The sequence below is a fragment of the Diadema antillarum genome, unplaced genomic scaffold (genome assembly GCF_040938485.1).
Source record: "Diadema antillarum isolate AM-2024a unplaced genomic scaffold, OU_Dant_1.0 scf00000071, whole genome shotgun sequence".
Lineage (NCBI taxonomy): Eukaryota > Metazoa > Echinodermata > Echinoidea > Diadematoida > Diadematidae > Diadema > Diadema antillarum.
In genome coordinates this window covers 3,128,557-3,139,560 of record NW_027270960.1, presented here as the reverse complement: position 1 = coordinate 3,139,560, position 11,004 = coordinate 3,128,557, and the positions used below count along the sequence as shown (strand labels likewise).

General features: G+C 35.9%; 1 long non-coding RNA gene across 1 annotated transcript; it reads right to left on the bottom strand.

Annotated features, from left to right (window-relative positions):
- Nucleotides 1-4,272: 4,272 nt before the first annotated feature.
- On the bottom strand, nucleotides 4,273-8,133 carry LOC139716890 (uncharacterized). The gene is made up of 4 exons (XR_011709924.1): nucleotides 8,048-8,133; nucleotides 6,485-6,691; nucleotides 4,803-4,905; nucleotides 4,273-4,348 (listed from the first exon to the last, which is right to left on the bottom strand). It is a non-coding gene; the product is annotated as an uncharacterized lncRNA (long non-coding RNA).
- Nucleotides 8,134-11,004: the final 2,871 nt, after the last annotated feature.

The following is an 11,004-nucleotide window of genomic DNA, read 5'->3' as shown; positions in this document are numbered from 1 at the left end:
ACTCTGTGCCTCATGAAATAGAACTGCATAAACAAGTATTGATAATTATTTTTAATTACGCAAAGTGCAAACGTATTGTTTCACATTCTGGTAAAAATGCTCTAAACTTGATACTTTATATGTATATATATATATATATATATATATATATATATATACATATATATATATATATATACATATATATATATATATATTTATGTATATATATATATATATATATATATATATATATATATGTTCATAAAGGGACAGCAAATCACAAACCCTGCTTATCAGCAGTTCTTCCATTTCCAACAATTTTCTGTTCACATTGTCATGGCAGCCACCGTATGTGCCATGCTTGTATTATGTCCGTTTACAGTAAATCGTTCATTACAATGTTGTCTTGATTTTGCATTACAATGTAAACTTTTGTATATGTTTCAGTGTAGTCATATTCCTCTGAAGCCCATGAAAAATAACATATAAGCGTAAATAAATGAAAAAACAAGTATCTAAATTTAAAACATATTAATATATGTGACCGTGCATCACAAAATGAACAAAAAGTCGCACACACTGATTTTGTGTGAGAGCTGAAAATAGTTGAAATAGGTCAACCTAGCCAATCTTCACTTTTTCATATTTTCTGAAAGAGCAAGTCTTCTTCTATATTATACTAAAGTTTGGGATCATAAAATGCCAAGGAAATTGGGTTTTTAGCAGTTTTCCTGGAACACTTTTTGGGAGAATAGTGTGATTAGGTGCTTCTCAAAGAGTCCTCTTTTCATTTTTTTTAAAAACTCCGTCCATGCTCATCACTTTCAACTCCAATAACTTTAGAAGGGATGACGCTACTGCTTTGAAAGTTGGCATTGATCAACAGAATGTGTTAATAAAGCATGCACAAATTCAGCTTAATCTGATAATCCCTTCATTGTTGTTGCTCTGGTGGTCATCATCCTGTTATTTGTTCCATTCATCGCACAGCTATCGCTTCTTGGTAGACATTAAGCGCTTGAATAAACCCTGTTCTTCAGAGCCTCTTTTCTCAGTTCACACTTATCCAGAGCGTGTACTTTCTTTCCAATATTTAAATCGGTTAGGAGAGTCCATTTGGACTGATTTATATATCATTTGAAAGCTTAGAGACTGCTCTGTCAGCATCTGACCTTAACTAAAAATCCATGTCTGGCGACTTTTTGTTGGTTTTGTGGTGCAGGGTCACATATATATATATATATATATATATATATATATATACTATAGCTTCTGACCACACGAGCAAAGAGAATTAAGGGTTTGGGACGAACACCGATCTAGGGCTTTCAATAGTTCAGTCGGTAGAGCACCGGTCTAGTAATCCGGAGGTCTCGGGTTCGAATCCCGATGAAAACCCATTTTCTTTGCTCAAAGTTCTCACTATTTATTATTATTTGTTTCTGGTCACTTTTCCCTTTCTTGTTTCAAAATATACGTTTATAGTATATATATATACATATATAAAGCTAAAATGGCATTAAAACGCTTTATCCCCGCCAGGATATAGCGTTTTAATGTCATTTTAGGTTTTTGTCACACATATACATGTTGAGATTTTACGCATTGGCTTTAAAAAAATGAAAGAGCTCAAAATTATTCCCCCCACAAGTATACGTTCATTTAACTACAATTTTCGGGATGCCAATAATTTGTCAAAACTTTCTGACTGTTTTGAAATACACGTATAAATTTCTTTTCATGACTTTTTTTTTCCTTTTCAGTTTATTAGTCTTTGAACTCGATCACGATATTGAAAACAACTGAAAGCAATCTCAAATAATTCACAAACTCCACAAGTGTCCATTTTTATTTAAAGATAGGACTATTCAAAAGTTAACTGCGTAGAAAGGTAACAAGAAGGAGTGCGCTGAAGGCATTTACACAATAATGATGTAACTCGTGAAAGCAGCTATTCTTTTGATAATAACAGCTATTCTTTTGATAATAAAGTTAAAAAGAAATGTTAGCCTTTCCTGCGCTTTCAAAATCTTCCAACCTTTATCTGTCATTCACTCACACTGTCTCTCTTTCTGTCATCCTTGAGCGCAAACAAACGTCAAAACCGATTTTCTTACATTTTTCTTACATCAGGTGAGTTGTAACTTTTTGAACCCTACCGTGGAAGGGAAACGGGAATGAAACAAACGTTATCATCGTTATCATTCTAAGGCAAAGACACCAATATAGAGCTGCATAAATGAGTTAAGTAATCATAAGTATTAAGACTTAAGTACTGTACCATTGTCACTTCATCATGACTTTTTTTTACATATTTGATATATTTTCTTTTTTACAAACGTGTATACACAGAAAAATGCATAAAATCTTCCATATGTACATGTTTGCTACATTGTGTAACTCTCAAAAGTCTATATCAAATCACTGAAATCTATTCATTTAATGTTTATCAAATTGCATGCAATGTACGTACATTCTGTGCTGCACTGTGCAGAGATATAGATTCTAATTGTAGTCACAAGCAAAATAATGAAATAGTTGGGAAAGCGCTGGATAGAATAATCCGAACATGTTATGATTATATTTCGGTAAATATTTCATTCTAATGAAGATTACATAAACTGTATACTGTATACAATGAAGACACACAACTTCAAAGGGACTAGCTGTCTTAACATTAAGGATTCGTTGCAACTTTTTAAACAAGACTCCCTAGGTGGGGAATGGTGCCCATTTCTAAAAGAATATTCTATCGCCGATAATAGCGATGATAGGTGCAAAATTTGGTAAAAATTTGGTCATGTATTTTCGAGAAGAAAAAAATGTACAATCTAGGCCCACACGTGGACACCCCTCCAGGACTCATAGACATGAGCGGCTGGATTTGTCATAAAAAAATGAGACAACAGTCATCAACTTAGCTCACCAATTTTTTTTCCAGACTTTTAAAGGGATGCTACCTAACTTTTTTTCATGTAGAAGTTTTTCAAGAAGAATATGAAAACGTAAAATCTATTACAAATTTTGACCCCCCCCCCCCCACCACCACCACCACCCCCGCTCAAAGGGCGGCACCCTTGGAATTCGCCATGACCAAACTTGAAACAACAATCATCAATGCACTAATTTATAGAATTAACTTGGATTTATCACTTCTGGTCATAGAGAAGAAGATTTTTAAAGATAACCTAATTTGGGATTGGACCCTCCCCCCCCCCCAAAAAAAAAAAAATAAATAAATAAATAAAAATAAATAAATAAATAAATAAATAAATAAAACAACTTATATTCACGTATTTGGAGCATGGTTGTCTTTTCAGGAATTTGAATAACCACAAGATTTTATGCCGACATAATGAATTTGAATGCCCATTGCTGAAATGCATGCTCCTATGCTATACTTGAATGGCGCAAATGAACATTATCGAATATCATATTATTGTGATTGCTGATTAAAGACAAGGAGCGTGAAATTGAATGCTCGAAATATGAAATAAAATGACAAAATTATGAAATTGACTGGGAAAACCTACAAATTTACATTTTCTTCGTTTTGTCCACCTTCGCATACAGTGGTGCTTTGCGGGTATCAGTCTCGTTATCAGGTTCTACTTGATAATAAAAGATCTCGTCTGAGGAAGTCGCTGTTGAAGAATCTATCTTGAAAGGAGGCTTAGTATCTTTTCCTTCAGCAAAACCCTTACGCTGAGACGCCCGACGGGCACATGACAGAGAGATGTCTCGTTGTGGTTTGCCATCGTTAGAGTCTTGATTGACGTGTTCATCCTCGCTCTTTGTACAAACATCAGATTCTCTAGCCTGAGAAAATTCTTCAGAGTTACATGACGTGGCATATTCGCTTAACTGTGCCCTCCCATCCGATGTATCAGCAAGTCTGTCTCTTTGGACATGTGCGTTGCGAATATTTGCATCCTGTTTGCGAGTGGAAACACCGTCATTCCTAATGCCGAAGGTTAGCGAATTATAGTAACTATCGTCAAACATGTGCGCTTTGCCGCAGGGTTTGGAGGCACCATTCGTCATTCTGCGGTCTTTATCCTGGTATTCCCGGTCCAGAAAACAGTCGTATTGATCTGTTGATGTTTCCTGTAGACTGTGATATTCATGACAAGATGAAAGAGAAGTTGTCGCAACACCAGCATGTGGACAGGCCGTCATGTCTACCTCCGCGATGTTTTGGGAGACGTGATATGCGTTTTCCTGATGAGCTGAAAGGGTCCCATGTCTAATGTCTCGATGGTCAGCACTGGCAGGGTTCGACGAACCGGTCTCCCTCCGATACTGCAACTGCCCGTCATTCCAGTGGTCATTTGATTGGTTAGGAACTTCTGGACGTCTATGCCTTCTGATGGAAATCCCGAAAAGTAAATTTGAATTGAATAATCAAAACTGAAATCAAAGTGGATAAAACCATTTTTAATGAAGTGATTTTGTCCTTTTTCGAGCAATAGTAACACATACAAAATCCGTTTTGCATGGAAGGAATAACGGCTACTAAACAGACTTTTTTTCAGCTGTGTAATTGCGTTCCTTCTAATAATCTTCGAATGAAAGTTTCACGTGAGCCAGAAGACGTTTATTGAAATGTCTATCACATACACACACGTACACAAATTTACAAAAATAGATAATATTCCAGTATATCTAAACGTTTTATGCAATATCAATGACCATGAATAATGCAATTAAGTGCCGTGTGGCCGGCCAACATTTCAATATCTGACGGGTTGAACAAATCATTGTTATTTCTATTGTTTGCTATTCTTTGTTTATACTTGATTTATTTTTTTCATCCTCACCTTTTTTGTATGTGGTTGAACCAAGCAACGGATAGTACTACGAGTGCAACGATGACACAAATAAGGATGCCCAGGATATAAGCAGTAAGTATTGTCTGACGACCTGAAAGAGAAATACGCCATGTATTTATGATCTTAAGGCGTAAATCACGAAACAATCAACTTGAAACCTTTGGCAAATTTAACAACTTGAACAACTTCGTTATTTCATGTTTGTTGCGAAACGAGGATATCACATTTCTATGTTTAACACAACCCGATTAACAAATTGTATCCGGTTGTTGGTTCCAAAATACATTTTTTTTTTCGATCCACGCAACTTTTATGTCCGTCTTTACTTTCTACTCCCTCCCACTTTCTAACACTCATGGACTCGTTAATTTACCACGTCAAAAAAATAGATTATTTTAATCTCTATCAACGTGATTTATTTACTTTACACAGTGTATTTATTTATTTATGCATTTATTAATTTATTAATTTATGCATTTATTGATTTATTAATTTATTAATTTATTCATTTATTAATTTATTTTGTGTATTTTGTTTATATTTCAACATGCAGCGTGCTGCAAGACCTGCAGGTGCTGTTTTTCCAGACAGCCCTGCTTATGATGAATACATAAGCATTCATCGTAACTCAAAATAACAATCATTTATAATGAAACAGTAAAACATAAAATCTACACAATTGATAAACCAATGAAAGGCGTTTGATCAAAATTCAGATTGAATCATTTAAATAGATATATTACTTAACATGATATAGGAGTAAGATGGACCATCCCCCCCCCCCCCACCCAAGTATGCGATTAAACGTCCTGTCTTCGTGATGTTAAGAATTATGCATGAACACGAACTGTTTCATTAGAAAGAAATCGGCATCATAGCATAGAATCGCAAATTACTTGCTGACATCAGGAAATGTGAATTATTTCTTTAGTACGAAAGGCACCATTTGACGGCAATTATACCTCGTGATATAAGAGGCAAATTTTGTAAGATGACTGCAGGGGCTGTGTCTGACGAATTGTAAACAGCCGTTGAGAAAACACATTTTTCATAAATATCACAAGGAATACACATGGGGAAATATCCTAGCGTACCTGCTCAAAATGATGCAATTGTTTGTTTGCTTGTTTGTTTGTTTGTTTGTTTTTATTGTTCCATATTCCGCATTTCAACAAATAAACCATAAACATAACAAAAAGAAGTACACGGGTGAATAGTGCTTAATACAGCATGTAAGACAACTAGACATGTGAAATGTGAGGAATCTACAAAGAAGCTTTGCGTGTAGGGTGTAGATTCCCAGATGCTGATATCAGATTATTTCTTACGTGGCATTTACAATTGAAAGGAATGACAATTTAGGAATTGGGGAAATATAAACGTCGAAGAATAAGAAAAGGAAAAAGAGAAGACACAAAACTTCTGGAGAGTTGTGTGATCATGACATGACATGATATTCTGCATATCTATGTTTCTGCAAAAGACCTTTCAAAAGTCAACCGTCAAATGATGACAAAATGTCATCCAATCCTTATTTTCTAAATTTGATTAGTGCTTCAATCATCTATTCTTACACTATCTCTTAGGCCAAAGTTGTTTTAAAGTTTTATATCTAAAAGACTTGTACATCAAGACTTGTACGTGCGGCAAAGTGCCTTTCTACAACATACCGTCTTTCACACAAGAGGGGACTGAAACACTCCAAACCGGGAAATAAGTTGACTGACCAGGTAGTCCCACACATTGTAGTGTCGCGCTGCCATTAATGATGTAACCTTCTACACAGGTAAGAGTTAATCTGGAACCAAATTTCGTTATACTGGAGTTCCAATAACCATGATACACGTGACCAGGATGCTCACAAGACACTTGTGAACCTGAAAAATTAAAGAAAAAAATATTTAGGAAATCCTTCTGAAGTCAACATCTGTAGTTTAATTCATTAATTTTAGGATTTCACAGTCGGCCTATTTCACATTCGAAAACGAAAAAAAAAAAAGAAGAAAATGCGAGACAAACTTGCCCTGAAAAAATAGGCCTCACGCCGGAGCATTTACGACAGATTGTTGCCAGATTTTGCCATTGACAATCATCTATTGTCATAGTCTCTAACTCAGCTTCCTATCAGATGACAAAAAGGTCATTGCTTGGGCAGTTAGCCGTTACAGTCCTCGGCTAAAAATAAAGTCTTTATGAGACGACTCCTTCCTTATCCTTTTTTGTGTCTCTATCAGTTAGAAATGACTTGCCTTATTGTATTTCTTCCTGTGTAGTGCATATTCTACCCGAGCTTTTATTATCTACCTCACTCTGAAATATACCTCTCTTTTTTCCTACCATGTATACTAAAAATTAGAACATGAATATGAAAATAAATAGCAAAAGTAGCATGTTGTTTTCGATGTGACAGATATAACATATTAATTCATCTAAACTGAAGAAGTCGATTCTTCATGTACCATAAGAACCCATTCTTGGAATGCACAATTCTAACAGGGAGCTTATGTAAAGACTACTTTGCTATAATTGATTGTGTCCATTCGGAGCAGTATTAATGCTTACACGTATTAACAGACCGATAAATCCGTCTCTTATTTGGTGGCCTCTTGTTAACTGTACGGTCGGGTAATATCTTCCCTTCACTCTGCTGTGTTTTCTCACGTCCCGCACGACGGCAAGCTAGACAACAGGGTGGAATTTCCCTTTTTTCTGGATCACAAAACTTGGCATACATACTTTTATACTGAAAGAACGAGTCAAGCTTTAAAAAAAAATCTTGACATGTTCCTTTTTAATGTACAACATTTTACTTGTTCATCACCTGGAACGGCCTTCCAACTCTGCTCATCTGCATCACGTTCAAACCGCTGAACTTGCGTGTGCGCAGAAAGATCGCACATCAGTCCTCACAGCAGAGTGAATACGAGATATCTGTCTGTTGTGAGGGGCCGACCGTATTACCTACCGTACAGTTAACAAGAGGCCACCAAACAAGAGGTAGACTTATCAGTCTAACACGTAAATGATCCACCGAGCAATCAAATTTTTACGTCGATCTATTAAAGTCTAAGTTTTTTTGCGTGTTTTTATATTCCTGGTCGATACCTTTCGCGTCGTTTCTAAGGATTCTTATTGGATACAAATTTAGAGTATCATCATCACATATGGTGACACGAATTTACAAAATAGTGAAATCAGGAATATTATGCTACATCCGAAAATGTTTGTTTCACCTTGGCATCTCAGTCTGACGGTCTGTTCCGGGAAACACTTAGTCGTCTCAAGTGGACAGTCCTTTAAACTTTGAGACGAAGAACCTGTATCATGGTATTGTGAAAACCATTTCCGACAATAAACGTGATAAAGAACACAGAAGTAATAACCGTTATAGTAGATCAAGAAACACGGTCCGAGAAATGATGAAGTTGCACCATTATTTCACCAATCTGTTCTTCACTGTTGTTTATCAAGTATCTCCCTGTTCCAGGACGAAAACATGATATTGATAATAGGCTTTGATAAAGTCATCTCCTTTTTCGAACAATGTGCCACGATTTCATTCACTGACTCTTACTGGTCACATGAGACCAATCACGATAAGTTTTGATTATAATTCTCTTTTCTATACTTGTATATTTCATGGACAAGTTCAACGAGTTTTTCACTAGGAATGAAGACATTTTGCTTGGTGATAAGTGAGCTATCCAATGTATCTACCAATGTTCAAACCTCCTACACATAGAGCACCCGAGTTATAACAAGTTTCCTTTAATAGATATATCTATATTAGATACAATAGTTATAAAGAATTTTGAATAATACATTGTTCATTTATTAAATATCTAGCGATCCACGTCCCACAAGCTTTGCTTTTAAATGGATCACTATTTTCCATAATCGAATTTACTTTCCGCATGCCCACGAAGTATACATGCATTGTTTCTCCTAATTATTGTTGTTGTTATATAACTTATCTTGTATATTACATGGATCTTCTGCAAATGTTTGAACAATATCATTTCATGACATGTATACTTTGTACTATGTACTATGTTTTGATTTTCGTTGATTGGAAATAAACTATGATTGAATTGAATTGAACTGAATAGAAGAAACAGGACGTGAACTCCTTTAACCCTTTCCGTGCCAAGGAAATTTAACACTGTGTACAACGCCATGGAGTTTTCAGTGCAGCTCGGCACTCAAATCCCACAGAGTGTCAAACAGAATGACGACCACGCTCTTACACACCTATGACGTAACTGTTCTCGCTAGGTTTTAAACCAGAGATGTCTCGTTTAGGGCATATGAGCCAGCCCTTGTTTTCTTTTCAATGTCAATTGATACTTTAAGCATTAAGTTACAATATTGTATATGTGAATACTAGTGTAGTAATTCTGAAAAGCACATTTTTGCAGTCACCTTCCTGACATGATAGCCGTTGAATAATGTTCCTCTTTGCTGTACTGGGTTGCCAAGTTTGAGCCGAATATTCTTCTGCCGCTGGGAAGCCAAGCTCTCTGCAGACTAATTCAGCAGTTTTGGCAGTGAATCCGTCATAGCAGACATATCTGTCTGGTTCGAGGACCAGTAAGCCTTCCAGTTGAGAGGGTCCGTCAACCAGCTTCACAGATGGTATTCCTCGGAAAAAAAAAGAGAGAAAAGAAGCAATGTTCTGCGAGTTTGTGTTTGTTGAGCATTTACACCTGAATGATGTGAAGAAATTTGATGAAATTAATGACTTCATAATTATTCCATTTGCCACAATTGTTTACCTCAAATGGGTAGGTATTCATTGTCTCCATAATTCAGAATAATTCACCAATTTTAAATCATATTACAAAATTAAAGACAATGACCTTTCATAACATTTTCTGACATAAAACGAGCGGTTCACATAACAATTTCTAAGAAGTACATCATTTGTTTTGGTAGATTTTGATACCGCTTTTTGGTCTTTCATATTTTCTACGGTTTTTTTAATGTATGTTACTCGGAAATACATTTAAAAAATCAATTATACAAATGTATCTTTTTCAAACTTTCCGTTACTGTTATTTCAAAGTTAGCATATTGTAATATTATAAATTGATGAAACATGTATTATTTTCAACTAAAACTGATTATTTAGGCGCCTTGGCAGATTACATTGTGCAGGAAAACAGCGGCGCCGCCGTTCAGCGGTCCTTTGAGCGGCGCTTTGAAAAGCCCGTTAATACGCCGGGGTACTCAAGCGTATTCCCGCAGTGGCCCGCTCTCCGGCTTTTCCTTTCAAAACGCCGCTAGGGTTTTGCAAACCCTTTTATGAATAACAAACTCCTTGTTGTGATGAACAACTTTTTTAGAACAACGCCCTCTCGTGGCAGCGTCTAATATTGTCTTTGAACAGTATGCTGGAGCACAGAACTCTACACACTGTGTGATAGTAGTGAAGTTTAGAGTTCTGAACCCTGTAGGTAGCACAAAACAGAAAATGATAAAACGCTGTCACCTCATAGGTTCGTCTCACCTCTGCAATTTGCATACTGAATGCAGGTTCAAATGGCCCATATCAGGAAGATGAAACATGCATGTGATTTAACAATATGCTTTCAATGTTTGTACAGTGTATCTTATCTTCTAAATAATAACGATGTATATTTTCGATCTTTATTTCCACAAACATGGAATATATTTCAATCAGGGCTTTTTATGATGGTTTGACAGTCGAAATTTTAATCAATTTGTCGTAACATGTGTGTATGTGTGTGTGTGCGTGCGCACGCGCGCACGCGTGTGTTTGTGTGTTGGTTTGTTACTTTATTTTTATTTTTATTCCTTTTGCTGTTATCAGTGATTTATGTATTACAACACATGCAACCAGTAGTGACAGTAATGACGCATAGAAGTCAGGGAGTTTGGGCCAGCACGGGTAAGAGTGTTTTTGTTGTTGTTGTTGTTGTTGTTGTTTTTTTTTTTTTTTGCTATTAGGCACATTCATGGTGTACAATAACACGTCAATTAATGAAACTGAAGTTTCCAAACTACACGAATGTCTATTTTCCATGTTTATTAAATCTGTTTAAAATGTATTGAATACAGATTTTGATTTGTGTCAAAATAATTATAATTTTGTTACTGGACCCCATCGATATAAGCCCTGCTTTACACGTGTCCATGACCTTTCATTGCTATACTGTTTTCGATATAA